The sequence below is a fragment of the Phoca vitulina genome, unplaced genomic scaffold (genome assembly GCF_004348235.1).
Source record: "Phoca vitulina isolate PV1807 unplaced genomic scaffold, GSC_HSeal_1.0 scaffold72, whole genome shotgun sequence".
Classification (NCBI taxonomy): Eukaryota; Metazoa; Chordata; class Mammalia; order Carnivora; family Phocidae; genus Phoca; species Phoca vitulina.
In genome coordinates, this window is record NW_022589775.1 from 6,581,250 (window position 1) to 6,599,861 (window position 18,612).

General features: G+C 45.8%; 1 protein-coding gene across 8 annotated transcripts in view; it reads right to left on the reverse strand.

Moving 5' to 3' along the window:
- TIAM1 (TIAM Rac1 associated GEF 1) overlaps positions 1–18,612 on the reverse strand; it is a 372,168-nt gene that overhangs the window by 276,547 nt on the left and 77,009 nt on the right. The window lies entirely within an intron of this gene.

The following is an 18,612-nucleotide window of genomic DNA, read 5'->3' on the forward strand; positions in this document are numbered from 1 at the left end:
GTTATAGGCAACTGATGGATCACTAAATTCTACCCCTGAAATTAAAAATACACTACATATTAACTAACTTGAATATAAATAAAATCTAAAATAGCGGGGGGAGAAAAGAGTACCATTAGGAGTATTGCAATAAGGGAGAGGGGTCAAACTCCAATAACAACAAGGACAAGTGAGAATTTAGAGCAAAGGATCAGGGCGAGGGGGTCGGTGGATAGAAAAATCAGTACAAGGAGACATCAAGGGGGATTCCTGCTAAACTGGCATAACGGGATTCTTGTTAAAGACAGGCCCAGGATTAAAAGGTGGGGGATGAGGAATTTGATCAGATATCAAGGGTGGGGATAACTTAGCAGGATTCTTTGAAAAGACTGGGCTGGGCAGAACGAAGAGTGAACTAGGGACCAAAGTCTAGGCCTTAGTCAAACAGAGAGCCCAATTAAAGAAAGCCAATTAAAGTTTGGTCCAGAGGAGAGACTTTGTCAAGGTAGGGCCCTGGAATCCTGCACATTAACAACCTCCTTGAGATGTGGGAAGGACAATAAGTTGAAGGGCTAGAAATACCCTACTAGAGCAGGCCACACAAGCAGATACGGAGAGAGCCAGGACTAGAAGTCTCCACTGATCCATCAGGTTCGATGCAGTGTTTCAGTGAACGAATATACAAAATACCAAATTCAGCTGTGTCTCTCTACATGTACGTTACCCAGGATTGACAGCAACTTCTAACTACCTTAGAGCAATTTAAGCAGAAAGCATCCCTACCTAAAAAGTGGAAATCCTGGACTCAACCTTCATGTCGGAGCTTTACCTCTGAAGAACAAAGGAAAGAGAAGTATGGGAAGGAATGGGTTACACAAGAGCCCAATGCGGGGCATGGCCAGGCCTGTCAGATTCCCCAACTGCCTGTAGTCATTGGGAGTAATTAGACCCTCCAGTAATGGGCAAGGAATATGAACAGACATTTCAGGGCTCCCCAGACATTATAAAACAATGGCAAGTGGGGGGAGGCAACCTTTTCTCACAAGACCCTCACCTTAGAGAGCCACATGCCCCCACAGTCCAAACACTTTAGAACTGGGTTCAGAGTCTACTGATCACTCTTCTATATATATATCCTCACCGGGTTACTGCTCTGCCCTTTGAAAAAGGGGTTGATTTCTTTGAAATTGGCTTTTCACAAATTATCATGCAGAGTTAAGCATTACTATTCCTTCGATGCCCTCTTCTGCTTCCAACCTCTTCCCCTGCCTTGCCAATTAGCCCGTTGAAGACCTATTGACCAGCAAGCCCTACTTGACCAGTTTATTTATTTATTTTTAAAGTATGTATGTATATATACATTTTTTAAGATTTTATTTATTTATTTGACAGAGAGAGAGACAGAGCACAAGCACAGGGAGCAACAGAGGGAAAGGGAGAAGCAGACTCCCCATTGAGCAAGGAGCCCAGTGTGGGGTTTGATCCCAGGACCCTGAGATCATGGCCTGAGCCAAAGGCAGACGCTTAACTAACTGAGCCACCCTAGGTGACCCGCTTGACCAGTTTAAATATCCTCTTGTAAGAATTTCACCTGACCCACCACCACTGGAATAAAATCCCCAGACCTTAGACTCTTGGGGCCCAAGTTGTGAATCTCTTTCAGCTCTCAAAGTATAATTTCTGATATTGGGACAAAAAAAAAAAAAATCCTATTGCATAGCCATGGTTTCTCTGTCGAGCCCTGAATTATTACGGTTTTCCAAGTTTTCATTCTCCAGTTTTCATTCTCTTAACAATATTCCTACCCCTCTTACAAATCCCTAAAAAACTAGGATTTGGAATTCACTGAAGGCCACATGAATCTGACCCGTTATGTAATATAAAACATCAGACAGAGCTGGCTCCCCTGCAAGTCATTTGCAACATATTTCAAGACAGCTGACCTCATGCAGTGCTACCTCCCAAAAAGCCAAAGAGGAACCACAGTCTGTAAGTCGTTCATCCCTGGACCCTCCTTGGTCTCAAATTAAAATAGCCGGGAGGATAGAAATTGATGAGATTTCATTAAGTGAAAAAATTCAGGAAAATCAATCCTAACCCCTTTAGCTCCCAGCAACAAGACCTGTGTTGATGCGGACATGTTAAAGACACGTCAGCAGAAATCACAACAGTGGTTGTCAAACGATTTTAATACAGTCTCCTAAGCCTCTGCTTAGGCACTACAATTAAGAATTTGCGTGGCTCTTCTTGCTGTGCGAAAGCATAGAGCTGAGAGCCTGCACCCACACAGGAAAACAGCCACTGAGAAATACAGCTTCCTGATTTAAAAGTAATTGATCCATAAAGGCAGGCTTCTACTCAATTCCTGACTGCATTAAATTCCAAAGGAAGAGTGAAATGTATCTACAATGCCACAATGGCTTTAAAGCATGGAGGGTCACGACGAGTGAATTTCATGCTCATGCTCTGGGAATTTACAAGGAAAAAATTCCGGATAGATGACTAATTGCTACAATATTAATTGCATATTTACATTCCCCAAAAGCACCGAGGCGAAATTTATCAGCTTGAGGAAAATGAGACTGGACCATTTATCAGAACCTCAGATAAATAATGATCCAATATCCGAATTAACTGGTGTCTACCATTATATATTTAACAATAAAAAAATGTACGTCAGCAACCCTTTCTAAGAATAAGAGAATACTTATTCAACTACTGCTTTTGCTACAGACAATTTTATGATCAGTAACAACTAGGTAACATTTCTGTGGGAAATATCACCTAGCACGTGGAACGCATCAAATGTCACAGGCTAATTTGAGAAACGGTCTATGGTGATGAGTGGATCTTGACTTTCAGCAAACCACTTACACTCCAGGGCCTCAGTTTCTTAATCTGTAAAATAAAGAATCTAAATTCATTTGATCACTATGCTCCTGTTGGCTTTAACATTCTGTAATGCCACGACAAGCCTTACTGTGGTGAGTACAAGTGTGTTCTAGAATGTTTTTTTACCACAGCTCTATGATATTACATTTTGGTTTTTGCTGAAAGAGGGGCAATACTTGCTCCAGAAGACTCTTCATGGCAGGTGCAAATTTTGTGGAAAATGGTCTAGTAAATCAAGGAAATGTTCATCTTCCCCTTGCCATTCTGGATATTGTCTACAACTCCAATTAATGGAGACTCAGGCCTGTAGCAGCTACATAGAATCCTGACTCTTGTCACACATGCTGCCCTCTCACTACCTCCTTGGCAGAGATTTCAGACACTCAAACTCCTGGCAACACCCAAAAGTATGTTCTCTTCCTAAGAGACCTACAATATCCCAAATCCTTATAAAAAAATCCAAAAAAACCCATTACTTCCTGAGTTGGCATATATCCGTTGAATTTATCAATTAGCCCTACCCGACCGAGGAAACAAAGGCAGCCAGGAAGGAGGGCAACAAAGGAGAGACTGGAGGTTTGCTGGTTGCATTTTTGGTCTGAGTTTTGGGGAGGGTAGTTTCAGGAGGATTTCTTTGTTGCTATTTTTTTTTTAAACGAACTCTGCACAATTTCTGCAGCTAAAGATTATAAGCAACCTCTTGCCGTTATCTAGTGAAGACTGGGATGTAAGTTCTGGCTATCCCATGCATCATGACCCAGACTCCCACTCCATGGGCGACACGCACCAAGCCATCTGTCCCCTCGCCCGGAGCTCACTGGGCCGGCAGTGGAGGCTTGCACATGGGCTTTCACGGAGGGACCTCCACACAACATGACCAAGTGCAAGATGATGGGTCCTACTAGGTGAAGCCCAAGGAGCACCAAGGTATGAATGAGAAAAATGCGGAGAAGAAACATGGAGCATCCCCAACATACCAGTGGAGATATTCATTCACCACAGTTGGGACGTGCGACAACGAAGGCCTTCCGCTCCAGTGATGGGCCTCACCGAAGCATCTGGCCCACTCTCAGCCAGCCCACCAAAGCCCCTTCGATCCAGAATGTTATAGATGTGCTGCATATCTTTTTTTTTTTAAGATTTTATTTATTTATTTGAGAGAGAGAATGGGATAGAGAGAGCATGAGAGAGGGGAAGGTCAAAGGGAGAAGCAGACTCCCCGCTGAGCAGGGAGCCTGACGCAGGACTCGATCCCGGGACTCCAGGATCACGACCCGAGCCGAAGGCAGTCGCCTAACCAACCGAGCCACCCAGGCGCCCGATGTGCTGCATATCTTTGATGAAAAAATGTTAAAAACAGAAAAGTTGCAAGGCTTGCAGTCAAATTAAAGCAAACCAGTAAAGTTCAAAAGGAAATTCGTTACTCATTGTAAAAGCTGGTGCTTGAGGGGCACCCTGGGTAGTAGTCGTTAAGCGTCTGCCTTTGGCTCAGGTCATGATCCCAGGGTCCTGGGATTGAGCCCCGCATTCGGCTCCCTGCTCCGAGGGAAGCCTGCTTCTCCCTCTCCCACTCCCCCTGCTTGTGTTCCCTCTCTCACTGTGTCTCTCTCTGTCAAATAAATAAATAAAATATTTAATAAAAAAAAAAAAAAGCTGGTGCTGGAAGAAAAGCAGATTGAATCAGAAGAAAATAGGATGGCCAGAGTTATTCTTGGAAATTCTAGAGTGGGCCTGAGACCTGTGGCCTGATTTATTATTAAGAATTTCAGAAAAAAAAAAAAAGAATTTCAGGTGAAGGGGCACCTGGGTGGCTCAATCCGTTAAGCATCTACCTTTGGCTCAGGTCATGATCCCTGGGTCCTGGGATCGAGCCCCAAGTCTGGCTCCCTGCTCAGCAAGGAGCCTACTTCTCCCTCTCCTCCCTGCTTGTTCTCTCTGTCACTATCTCTGTCTGTCTCTCTCTCAAATAAATTTTTTTAAAAATCTTTAAAAAAAAAAAGAATTTCAGGTGAAGATAATGATACCAATACTACCCTGAACCTTCATAAACCACAATAATTAGGGACATTGTGGATCCTAAATAGGACAATAAGAAAGAAAGAAAAGCAAGCAGGAGGGGAAAAGAGAAGAGAAAATGATTGAGAAAAGAGCAGAGAAGATGGAGTGAGCAGAGAAAGAGGGAAGAAACGTTCCTAAAGTCACTGAAAAGGAATTGGACAAGGAGGAAGAATGTGAGGATGAGCTGTGTTAAAAACTGAGCTGTGGGATCAGAGATAAAGGAGGGGCAACAGAAGTGGACAATGGAAGTAAAGAGACTGTGGCTCAGATGCTTCCCTGGAGCACCCGTGGGAAAAGCAGTCAGGTGACTGTTGACCTGAGAAATGAGGAGATGGGCAGTGATCCGGCATGAGCACTGTATTAGTCAGGGTTCTCCAGAGATACAGAAAAAACAGCTTGTTAATTTTTAGAAATAAAAAAAAATTACGTGTAGATATATATATACACATATATCTAGATACATAGATACACATACAGAGACACAGAGAGATTTATTAAGGAATTGGTTCACACAGTTATGAAAGCTGATAAAGCCAAGATCCACCACTGGCAAGCTAAAGACCCAAGAGAGCTGAGGGTATAGTTCCAGTCAAGGCCAAAGGCAGGAAAAAGACTGAAGTCCCACTTTGAAGGTAGTCAGACAGTTGGAATTCCCCCTAACGTGGGAGAGGGTCCGTTTTTTTGTTCTATTCAGGTCTTTAACTGATTGGACCAGGCCCACCCATATTAGGTAGGCAATCTGTTTTACTCTGTCCCTCAATTCATAAACATCCTCAGAGGGGCGCCTGGGTGACTCAGACTGGTTAAGCATTCGACTCTTAGTTTCGCCTCAAGTCGTGACCTCGCGCTCCATGCTCAGTGCAGAGTCTACTTAAAAGAGTCTCTCTCCCTCTCCCTCTGCTCCGCACCCCCTTCTCTCTCTCTCTCTCTCTCAAATAAATAAATCTTTAAGGAAAAAAAAAAATAAGTCCTCAGAGAAACACTCAGAAAAATATTTGGATCAAATATCTGGGCACCAGGTGGCCCAGGCAAGTTGATACATAAAATTGACCATCACAACACTGAAAGTGTAACAGGCCCCAATATAAACACATGAGAAACACTGGTCACCACTAAAACATATATCCCGGTCAAGGTTAGAGGCTAGAGTCTAAGTTAGAAGCATGGCGCAGAGAAGCCCAAGGACAGAGACCCACTGTGGCGGTGTTTGGCAAACCTTCATGCCCAACGCCACCTCCAACGTGGGGGTACCACTTCTGCATCACTCAGGACTCCACACTCAGAACTGTGGCAGCTCTCAGAAGGCAAAGACCACTAAGACAAGACAGGCTGGAAAATCCCTAAATTCTGAACATGGGTTTTTGGGGTCAGAGAGTCCAACTCTACCCAGTTGAGCCCCCAGCCTCCACTCCTAAAGATCCTTATGACCAAGGTACTTGACCGCTCCCTGCCTCGGTTTCCCCATTTGCAACAGCAGATGTGCTGATCGCATCTACCTCCGTGGGTTGTTCTGGAGAGCAAATGAAGCAATGGACGGCCAGGATTTAATCCAACGCCAGACACATAGTAGATGCTCCAAAAAAATAAAAAATAAGTAGCTGCTGTTTTGTTTTTCATTAACCCCTAGGCCCCTCCACAAAGTTTCCACCCAGAAAAATACCAGTTGCTTCCACAGAGAAACCAGCCTGGCAGTGTCACAGCTCCCTTTTCTGTCTTGGCATCAGGACAACGTATGGACTCAAGCCTACATAAAGTACCAGGAGGGCTCCCTACAGATGGGCCAAGAGCAAGCAGAAAGTACTCACACATGGGCGTAACTGGATGAGGCAGAAACGCCAATGTCCGGCAGGCTAGGACGAAGAAGGCAGGTGCCTGGGGTCTTGGGGGGGCGTCTTCCTTGGGGCAACCTGTCCGGTACCGGGCAGCAAGCACACACCCGCCGGCCTCGCCTCTCCCCTGGGAGCAGAATCTCAGGGATGTCGGGAGGAGATGCTCGTGAAGGCTGCAGCTGAGCCCTGCAGAGTATCACTGTCCTTCTCCCCACGGGCTGTCGTGACCCAGAGGCAGGACTCAGTTCCCTCCCCTATCCCAGACAACTCCATAGCCTCCTGAAAGAACCGGAATCCCCCCAATGATCTCTTTTTAAAGGGGTCCCTCCCAACATCGCTGTCATCAACAAGAGGGCCTCTCTTCTACACCAGAGAAGCAAGTCTCAGACACTTCTCCAGCAAGGTTCCCTGATGTTCTGTAGGAAGCAGGTCCCGTGTAACCACGCAGCTCTCCTTCCCGTCCTGCCATTAGGAAGTGCAGCTCTTTTTCAGGGGTGCCCCTCTTCCTGCCCAGATCTAAGTGCCTTCGAGGCAGAACGCATGTTTTCTCTCTGCCTCTTGCTTCCCGGGCCTTTGCCAAGTGCAGAGCACCCAGCAGCGCTGACCCGCAGAGGGGGCCCCAGGGACACGGAGGCCTCTCCCTCTTCCAGAGTCCATGAAAACGGTCCTTGGGGGCTTCAGACCTCATCAGAGAGCTCTTCATCAATCCAGAAGTCAATGAAGCTAAGAAGCTAAACTGAGAACTTGAGAGGAGAAGGGTGCATGCGAGATGGATAAGGCTGAGGCCCCGCGTGCTAGCACAGACCTCATCATCTGCATTGTACCGCGCGGTGATTTGTAGTTAGAGGTGAGCACAAATCAGGCCTCGAGCGGCAGGCACAGCCAGTCAAGTGGGCCACAGGCCTTCTGCCACCGGCCATCAGTCACGCCTGCCGCCGTCTGGGACGCCCGGCCACAGACACGGCCAGCCTGAAGGGACAGGCGTGCGAGGCGACTCGGATTGCCAAAGAGCAGGCTGGATTTCATAAATCATATTCTTCTCATGAATTTTTTAATTCAAATAATTCACCCAACATTACTTTAATAAAAAAAAATAGTGCTGTGTATAAGGAAGTTAGCCAAGTCTATACATGGTTGAGTAATCCAATTCAAGTGACCTTGATGATTCCAACATGGGGGGCAGTGGGGAGTTGGTGAAAAGCACCAGGTGTAAGTGGAGTTCAGAGAAAAGAATGATCAAGGAGGCTTGGGAGGGGTGGGGGGATGGCTTCTGAGGATTAACCTAAGGGGGCTGCCTGAGGACCCTTCTGGAGGGACAGACAAGCTCCAAACTATCTGAGCAGAAATGTGGGAATGAGGCAACTTGCTGGTCGGGAAAAGGTTGGACAATCAGGCTAACACCAGACCCTAGAGAGGCTCAACACATGTGTGTGTGTGTGTGTTTGTGTGTGTGTGTGTGTGTGTGTGTGAGAGAGAGAGAGACAGAGACAGAGACAGAGACAGAGAGACACAGGGATGCAAAAGTCAGGGTTTAGGAAGACAGATTTCAAAGGGCATTTCAAGGAAAATTTAAGGACTCAGTAAGTGAACAGATAATAAAATGACAAAAACAGATGTCAACATGAACACTCAGGATACAAATCTGGTGGCTGGAAGACTAGTAGTTATGCTAATAGATACCTGGGAGTTGGAAGAGGAGAAATGGTGAGTCTGGTTCCAAGTTGAAGTTTCCAGATCAGTGAGCTGCTCTATGGAGGGCACATCCTAACGGGACCCCTGGTGACCCTCGCTCTTGTACAACCCCCTGCCTCAATTGTGGGCAGGGCCTGTGAGTTGAATTTAACCACGGAATACAGCAAAGGTGATGGGACGTCACCCCCTGATTACCTCTCATTATAGAAGATTCTGTCTTAGCAGACAGGGCCTTAAAAAGCCAAGTGCCAGGCTGTGAATGGCCTTTAGAGGGCGCCACGTGGCAGGAAGTGAGGATGACGGCTAGGAGGTGAGGGTGGCCTCCAGCGAAGAGCCAGTAAGAATCCAGGGCCCATGACCACAAGGAAATGAATTCTGCCCACAGTGTGAATGAGCTTGGAGGCTGTTTCTTCCCCGGGCCAGCCTCCAGATGAGAATGCGGCTGGCCAACACCTTGACTATAGCCTTAAGACCCTCTACACTGTGCCCAGACTCCTGACTCACGGAACGGTGAGATCGTAAGCGTGTGTTGTTTTAAGATCCTAAGTCTGTGGTTACTTGTTACACATCTCTCAGAAACTGGAGTAACTGGACTAAAGTTCAGGACAGAGGTCAGGTATGGACCTGCATCCATAACATAGTAGGTGAGAGCCCGTGTGCTGGAAGCAAATGCCTGGGATTGAGGCCCAGCATTTCCTAGCTGGGGGGCTGTGGGCAAGTTACGTATTCTCTCTGTACCTCAATTTCTCCATTCATAAAATGGGAAAAATAATGGTACCCATTGCCAAGGTTGCTACTGATGATTACCTTATCAAGTAACTTCTTAGTGCTTAGAACAGTACCCGCTCCAGAGTGAGCACTGCTGGGGGAGAGGGGCTGGCTTAAGTCCTCAAAGGCAGAATGTGCTGGAGCGCCTGGCTTAGCTCCATGGGTTAAGTGTCTAACTTTCGCTCAGGTCATGATCTTGGGGTCCTGAGATCAAGCCCCGAGTCGGGCTCCAAGCTCAGCAGGGAGTCCACTTCTCCCTCTCCCTCCGCCCCTCCCCCTGCTCATGCTGTCTCTAGCTCAAATGAATAAATAAAATTAAAAAAAAAAAAAAAGGGCAGAATGTGCTAAGAAAGGCGAAGCAAAAGACAAAGCCATGAGCAAGGGAGGGACAAAGATGGGCCAAAGGCAAAGTTAGAGTCAGAAAGAACGGGGCCAAGAGGGTAAACACAGTCACAGTCCAAAGCCTCACTCATTGAGGCAGGAGAGTGTTGGTAGAAGGGGATCAAGAAGTATCAGGGAAAGGAGCAGCCGCAGAATGAAGGAATTTCCATGGGTTAAAACAGAAATAGTCCAGGGCACTGGGGTAGCATAGTCGGTTGAGCGTCCAACTCTCGATTTCGGCTCAGGTCATGATCTCAGGGTCGTGGGATCAAACCCCGCGTCAGGCTCCACACTCAGCATGGGGTCTCCTGGAGATTCTTTCCCTCTGCCCCTCCCCCCACTCACGCATATACTCTCTCTAATAAACAAATAAAATCTTAAAAAAAAAAAAAAAAACAGAAACAGCCCCAAAGGGTGGGGGTGGGCGGGATTAACTGTCATCTAAGACTGAATGGCCTGGCCCACCTTACCTGGCCTCGCTCAGACACACTGGGACGCTCCCCCTCACAGCCTCCTCACCGGCTCTTACCATCTACTCCCAGAATGCCCTTCCTTGACACCCACACTTCCGCCTGGTGTTTGCCCAGAAGCCCCTTCTCATCAGGGCAGTCCTGACCAACGTATGCTATACATTCATCTACACCATCTAGCCCCCTGCTGCCACTCGACAAGATTTAGCAGTTGTAATATTTACTGTTTTTCTGTCTCCCCTGCTAGGATGCAAGCTTCACAAAGACAGATTTCTGTCTCTATTTTCTGCTGATAAATTCCAAGGGTTTAGAATGGGGCATAGCTCACAACAGGGCCTCAGAGACATGACAAGGAAAAGCAACATATAATTCGGTACTAGATCCTTCGACTTATAAAGGACATTACGAGAGCAGGCGCAACCTTCCTGGGGTCTGAGGATTAGGAGGTAGTCACGTGTCAGTGTTGATTTCCTGATGTCATCGTGGTTGTAGGAAAGATGACTAAGAATTCCAGGATGGCAGAGCATCCTCAGTAACGTACTCTCAAGAGGCTGGGGCGCGGGTGGGTGGCGGGCAGAGGAAGCAGCTCTCTTGGACTACACTCCCAACTTTCTGTGACTGCTACAATTTTTTTTTTAGCATTGTTAAAAATAAAGAATTTAAAAAAAAAACCTTGCCTTGAAAGTAATAACGAAAAAAAAAACAAAACCTAAAAAGATACTCATTGCTTTATTATAAACGGTTACTTCTGGAAAGGGCAATGAAATTGATGGGGAAACAAAGGAGAGGAACTTTCATTTTTACTATGGGTGGTTTTTACAAAAAACAGGTATTCTTTACATAATCAAATATTTGGCGGGGGGAAGCGGGGGGAGTTGGTCCACAGAAATGATACGTACCCTGGACCCTAGTCCTCAATGAAAACCCCGGACCCCAAGCAAAGACAGCACTCGCTCTCCTCTCCTTTCTTAGTCTTCCAGGCGCTCTGTGTCTGCTCTGAGTCTTGCGTAAACTCTGTTCTCACCTCCCCTCAGCTCCCGTTTGATTTCTATCCTGTGTAAAGCCAAGGACCCTCCTGGCTGGGCACTGTGGGACCCCCTCTGGGTCCTCGGACCCGGCCAGCCTGTGTCACCACCACCCCCCAGGGCCACTGCACGCACAGACAGGGTGACACTTGGTGACGAGTGATGTGGAGGCAGCCTCCCTGCCCACCTGGTGAGGACAAGCCTCCTCCAGCTCCTGTCCCCATGTCCACCTGTGGCTCCAGACAAAGGGACTCTGCCAGTGAAACCGGCAGCATCTGCTGGGCTTGGGAGATTCTCTTGGAGATAAGATGACAAAATTGACAAATGTCTCATACTGTATTTACATTTTTTTGACTGCAAAGAACTTTGCAATTTACTGAAGCTGCTCAGCTTCCAATTTTTAAAAAAATGTTTACTATGGCAATTTTTAAGATGGTTACATAATTCCCATGGACCCATAACCCAACTTCAACTATTCAATCCTGTTTCACTATAACCCACCCATACTGGATTCTTTATGTTGGGGAAAATCTCAAACATCAAATTATGCCATCCATAAGTACTTAATATATTGCTAAAAGAGGACCTTTTTCTTAAACATCAACATAACACTTTTTATACCAAAAATTCCTCTCTGGTACGAATTATCCATTTAGTTTCTAAACGTCTGTGATGTTTTCTCTCTCTCTCTCTCTCTCTCTCTCTCACACACACACACACACACACACACACACACACACACAGAGTGGGTCTGTTCAAATCAAAATCTAAACAGGATCCACACACTGCATTCAACTGACTCTTGGGTTCCTTTATTCAGGACTTCCTCCTTCTTCCTCTTTTTCTTTCCTTTGCATTTCAGTGTCCCCTGTAGAGTTAAATGTCTCTGCCATGGAAGGTACTCCTCTGTCCCTCCCTTTCTCTGACTCCCCTAACCTCCTCCCTGATCATCTTTTTAAAAACTATTTTGTCAGTAAATCCTGGACATGCCTAGGACAGTGGTACTTGATGCTCAGGCTCCAGCAGGGATCCCGAGGAGGAGGAGGTAAGACCCCCCCCCCATGCTCCCACCCCCAAGAGCTCTGCTAATCACACCATCAACTGACATAGAAAGCAAAAGTGCACGGAAATTCCCCAGAAACACCCATAAGGGCATCGCTCTGCAATTAGCCATGACTTGGGTGAATCACTGTCTTTCTTGGGCCTTACTTCCCTCATCTTTAAAATTTGAAGATGAGGGGCAGCTGGGTGGCCCAGTTGGTTGAGCATGTGACTCTTGGTTTTGGCTCAGGTCATGATCTTGGGGTCCTGGGATCAAGTCCTGCATCAGACTCTGTGCTCAGCGAGGAATCTGCTAGAGATTATCTCTGTCTCTGTCTCCCTCTCCCTCTGCTCCTCCCCCTGCTCTCTCTCTCTCTCTCTCTCTCAAATAAATAAGATCTTTAAAATACAAAGATGAACAACATAATGAGGACATTGACATTAACTGGGCATTTAGTGCCCAAAGATCCTTCAAAAGTCCTTCCAGCCAAGTCTGTGATTTTAAGTATCAAACTCACACAATGCGTTAGCAAAGAACACCCCCCCCTCCTTTGTTGGGGGAATGGGGGAGAGATTTCATAAATGGGACAAAAACGACAAAGAAACTAAGATCACAGATGCGGGTTATAAACAAAACTGCAGTCATCAACACAATCTCAATTTGAATAACATGTTACTGTTTCCAATCTGAGCCACACTAATGGATATATGATAAAGGATGGTACAAAAGATTAATGGTAGAATCTTGGGTATGTGGGTGTTTCTAGACCAGTGGTTCCTGATGGGGGAGATCTTACTCCCCTTTCCCCAGGGATATTTGGCGACGTCTGGCGACACTCTCAGTGTCACAGCTAGGGCAGTGTGCCCAGGAGGCTGCTAACTATCCCACAGGACACTGTGTACCACAAAGAAGCATCCAGCTCAAAGTGCCAACAGCTCTGAGTTTGAGAAACCCCGAGGGAGAATCTTCTAGTTACCCAAGCGAAACCGTACCATGCTCGGGGTTTCAGGGGAAGGCTACTAAGTTCTAAAACCACAGGATACACACCCTGTGTCATAAGCTGCTATACCACAGACCACTCCAATACATGAGGTTCGATCAAGAGACTGTCTTGGTTTGGTTTGTTTGGTTTGGTTATCAAGATAAATCAGAACACATATTCCTGAATCTGAACTCTTCCCTCAATGTAGTCATCTTGGGAAATTACTTGGAAGACATCACCCAACTGAAGGATTTACCGTGTGTCGTAGACTTATCTTGGAATGACAGCACCTGTGCCGTGGCAGCCTCATTGAGGCCATGAGTCACGAGTGACCTTGGGATTCCTTGGCTCGAAAGGAAGTGACAGGCAATGAACAGGCCAATGAGTAAGAATGAGAATTCCAATGGCCCCCGGTACCATGATGAGACCAGAGCAGTGGGAGGGGCTTGGGGACATTGTGTGCTGAGGGGTGGCTACTTCATACTGGACACTCTGGGAGGCTTGTCTGGGGAGGGGACAAGAATGGAAGTAGAAACCAACTGAGGGGGCCCCTGGGTGGTTCAGTCGGTTGAACGTCTGCCTTCAGCTCAGGTCATGATCCCAGGGTCCTGGGATCGATTCCCATGTTGGGTTCCTTGCTCAGCGAGAAGCCTGCTTCTCCCTCTGCCTGCCGCTCCCCCTGCTTGTGCGCTCTCTCTCTCTCTCGCTCTCTGACAAATAAATAAAATCTTTAAAAAAGAAAAAAAGAAAAGAAACCAACTGAGAGGCAATTGCATTAAGAATTTTACTGAAAGTCAAAACCACCCAAAAAGAGAAAGACTTGCCACTGAGGAAGCTATTCCAAAGAACGTGCCCCAGACTCTAAAAGCTATTTCCAAAGAAGAGGCCCCAAATCTCTGACCAGTGGTTGTCCCTTTCAAATAAGTGCTGGGCAGTGGGGCCTGCCCATCGCGTGACCCCTTTCAAAAGATGTTTTGACATCAGCCTCTTTACCTCACACAGGGCCAACGTCCCCCAGCAGGGGGCGCCGAAGAGCACCCACCACCACCACCACCACCACCACCTCTCTGAGAAGCCTAGACATGGCGCCTCATAGGCAAGGAATTCTAACACCAAAGGAATGGCAAATAAAAGCTCACATCTGCCTGGAATGTTCTCCCCCAGGACTTTTATTTACGTCCTTGAGGGTTCTGGTCTCCCAATCCTCAAAGAGTCAACTGCAGCCAAGGGTGGGCAGTAGAGAAAGTGAGGCTCAGGCTCTGAGCCTGGGAATCCATTACTGTCCCCCTCTTTCTCCTGGGGGTGTTTTCCTTAGACTCATTATTCTTGGCCACATCTGCCATAAGATCCACGGGGCCAGGATGGGGGTGGGTCTAGAAAATGAGGTGAAGGAGGCTTCTCAGCCTGTTTAAGGCATAAGCTCCAGGCCAACCTGACACAAGGACAATGAGGGTCTTCCCCCACACACACACCCCAACCCCCCAGTCTACTCCAGGGAACTATCCTGTGGTCTGAGCAAAAACCAATCTGTACTCAGGAGTCTGTCTTCTCCTCTCTCCCCTGCGGCAGTCGTGGGTGGCTGGCCGGTCAAGAGTTGGAGGACCTTCTGTCCTAGTCCTTAGTTTATCATCTCTCTCTCCCACAAAAAGCAACTAACAAGGCAGGAAGGAAGCAAGATGTTACAATCTGTGCACAGATTCAGAAGCGCTATGGTAAGAACTAATTTAGACATCACCACATCCTAAGAGGTCCCCTGCCTGCCCAAACGTACGCTTCCTACTTCAAAGAAAGATTGTTAATTACACATTATGATACCAATTATATCTGAATGCATTATGAAACAGGATCTTTGCTAAACAATTTCATTATTTTAATTCCTTTCTTCTATCATTTTTAATAATTGTTCTCTGGCTTTTATTACATTAAGATGCAATTAAAAAAGAAAAGTCCTTTATATTTTAAATCTACTGCATTTTTTTTTTTACATAAAGAATTCCACAGCCTTCCACAATAAGGTAGCACACAATATAGCCGAAAGACAAAAGGAACAACTTAGATAAAACTAGCTGAGTCCCATTTAGGGGGAGAAAATGCAAGTCTACTTATTTTGAGAACCCTTGGCATTTACTGAAATGATGGAGAATTCTTGATCACACGAAGGCAAAACAAACCACGTACTTGTACATTCATATGGAAGAGAAAGCTCTCTACCATTCAAGGAAGAGGGCATGGCAAATCAGGACTCAAATGCTAAACTCTGGGATTACTAAATGTTCAACACTAATATTCAGTACTAATATTAATTGAATATTCAACCACCTGCCCAGTAAAATGACACCAGTATTAAATGTGAACCTACCCATGCTGAATTATATTTCCTTTGAAGTATAAAAATAATGTCATCTAATCTGTAGAAGAATGAACAAAGAAGAGTAAAATTTTTAACAATTTTAAGCCACAATTTGTGAGCCATAAAATTTCACATTCACACACACTAAGGCTGAGTGGCATTACAGTGACTGACAAGGAATATTTCTGTGCCATCCATATGCTGATAGCCTTATTCATCTTTTACTTATTTTCTAGTCCATAGGTCAGCAAACTTTTCTTTCTGTGAAGAATCAAATAGTAAACATTTCAGGTTTTGTTCAGGTAATTACTCAACTCTGCCCCCAACATAGCACTAACTCATGTTATTATTGTCCATGCAACCACGGACAGTAATAACAAAGCGGTGTAGCTTTGTTCCAATAAAAATTTATTTACTGGGGCTCCTGGGTGGCTCAGTCAGTTAAGCAGCTGACTCTTGATTTCAGCTCTGGTCACGATCCCGAGATCATGACATCAAGCCCCATGTCGGGCTCTGCTCTCAGTGAGGAGTCTGCTTGAGGATTCTCTCTCCCTCTCTCTCTCTCTCTCTCCCCCTCTGCCCCTCCCCCTGCTTGAACACACTCTCTCTCTAAAAAATAATAAATAAATAAATCTTAAAAAAAAAAAGAAAAGAAAATGAATGGAGGCTTTAACATTTTATTTACAAAAACAGACCCATGGACTCATCATCAGAGAAATGCAAATCAAAACCACAATGAAATACCATCTCACACCTGTCAGAATGGTGAAAATCAAAAACACAAGAAACAAGTATTGGTAAGGATGTGCAAAAAAGGGACCCTCTTACACTGTCGGTGGGAATGCAAACTGGTGCAGCCACTCTGGAAAACAGCATGGAGGTTCCTCAAAAAGCTAAAAACAGAACTATCGTATGATCCAGCAACCACACTACTAGGTATTTACCCAAAAAATACAAAAACACTAATTCAAAGGGATATATACAGCCCTTTGTTTATAGCAGCATTATTTACAATAGTCAAGATACGGAAGCAGACCAAATGTCCATCAACTGAGGAATGGATAAAGAAGACTAGGGGTATATCATGGAATATTACTCAACCATAAGAAAGAATGAAATCTTGCCATTTGCAACGACATGGATAGAGGTAGAGAGTAAAATGCTAAGTGAAATAAGTCCGTCAGAGAAATATGATTTCACTCATATGTAGAATTTAAGAAACAAAACAAACAAGCATAGGGAAAAAAGAGAGAGAGACAAACCAAGAAACAGACTCTTAACTATAGAGACAAACTGATGGTCACCAGAGGGGAGGTGGGTGGGAGATGGGGGAAATAGGTGATGGGGACTAAGGGGTGTACTTATCAGGATGGGCACTGAGTAATGTATGGAACTGTTGAATCATTATACTGTATAATTGAAACTAATATAACACTGTATGTTAACAATACTGGAATTAAAATTTAAAACTTAATTAAAAAAAAAGAAAAAACAGGCCCAGGGGCTAAATCTGCCTCCTCTTGGTCTAGTGCTCAGGGTGCTGGGAAGGAGAAGTGAAACAGCGTACTTCAAACGCTCCTGTAAGAAAGTGGCAGGAACAAGAGTGATCTGAAACCACCCACCAGGGCACAAAACCCCAGAGTATTCTTCCCATCGTACCCTGTACTTTTCCAAGACCAAAACCAAGTCTAGACACACGAGGTAGGAATTGGTCCTCAACAATCTTTGTTCTCAAGATACAAGGGTCTCTCCCTCAGAGAAGCAGCTTCTAGTCTGTCATGGGGCTTGTCTTCTGAACTGGGCATCCATTGGAGGTTCAGCACTGACCTCCACCAACCCTGGCCATTTTTGTGGCTGGCAGTAGGCCAGGGCCAGGGACACGAGTTGTGGTCACTGAGTTAAAAGAGGTGACTTGCCCACCAGGGAAGGAACCCGTCCAGCAACTCATAAACCACTCAAGAATGAAGAACATCCATAGGCAAGCCCTCCCACAGCTGGCCTTGAACTCCTCCTACCTGCTGAATGGCCGGGGAGGGTCCCGGGAGCCTGGAGCGGCCAAGGTCCACCAATGTCACCTCTCAACCCCCCAAGACATGTGGCTCTTCCCTCTCTGGACACCTCCTCCTCTCTCACACCTCACACCCCATCCATCAGCAAATCTTATCAGCTCTCCCTTCAAAATGTATCAAGAGTTTGGCTGCTTTTCACCAATTCCATCACCAGTATGCTAGTTAGAGCCACTTGTTAGTTGGTCTTACTAATTCTGCCATTGATCCTGCCTCCCCCCAAACAGTATTCTCATGTTAAAAAATTAAGTGAGATCATGTCCATCCATGGTCCCCAAAATCCTTACAATGGCCTGCAAGGCCCTATGTAATCTGGATCCCAATACACACACCCCCATTGCCCATCGCCTCCCTAATCACCCCTTAGTCCTCTCCTGCTCGTTCACACTATAACAGGTGCAACAGTCTCCTTTAGTTCCTCAAACACGCCTGAACACACCTGAAACTCAGGACCTCTGCTCTTCTCTTGCCTCGGCCTGGAACGTTCTCTCCCAGAAAGGCACCTGGCTTCCTCCCTCGCCTCCCTCCTGTCTTTGCTCAAATGTGTCCTCAGAGAGATCTTCCCCGATCATCCTATGAAAATCACAGTCCGACCCTCCAACCCCACCACCAGGATGCTCTACCGCCCTTCCTCAGTTGGTTTCTCCCCAAAGCATGAATCAGCAGCGGACATGCTGAGCCTTAATTCAGACTTCACACACACTAGAAGGTCAGCTCTATGAGGACAGGCATGTCCTCGAACTGAGACAGGCATGCAGCAGGTGGTAAAAAAGCATTTGTTGAATAAATTAATCCCCTTCTATTTATCTGCCCTGGAGTATCTCAGACGATTCCTTTTTTTTTTCCCCTTCCATTCCTCATTTTTAGCATCTTTATTTTTTATCCTACTTTCATCTTCATTCAATCATGCTTAAAGATTCTTGTTTCTTCCTTTTTCACTCCACATCTTGCCTTCCCTTCTTTCTTTTATTACCCAGAACTGTTTAAGTAGATTTCTACATCTAAAAACAGAGGCTTTTTCAAATTACTGTTTCTACCAAACCCTCACTCCAGTGTCAAATACGTAAAGAATCCAGGA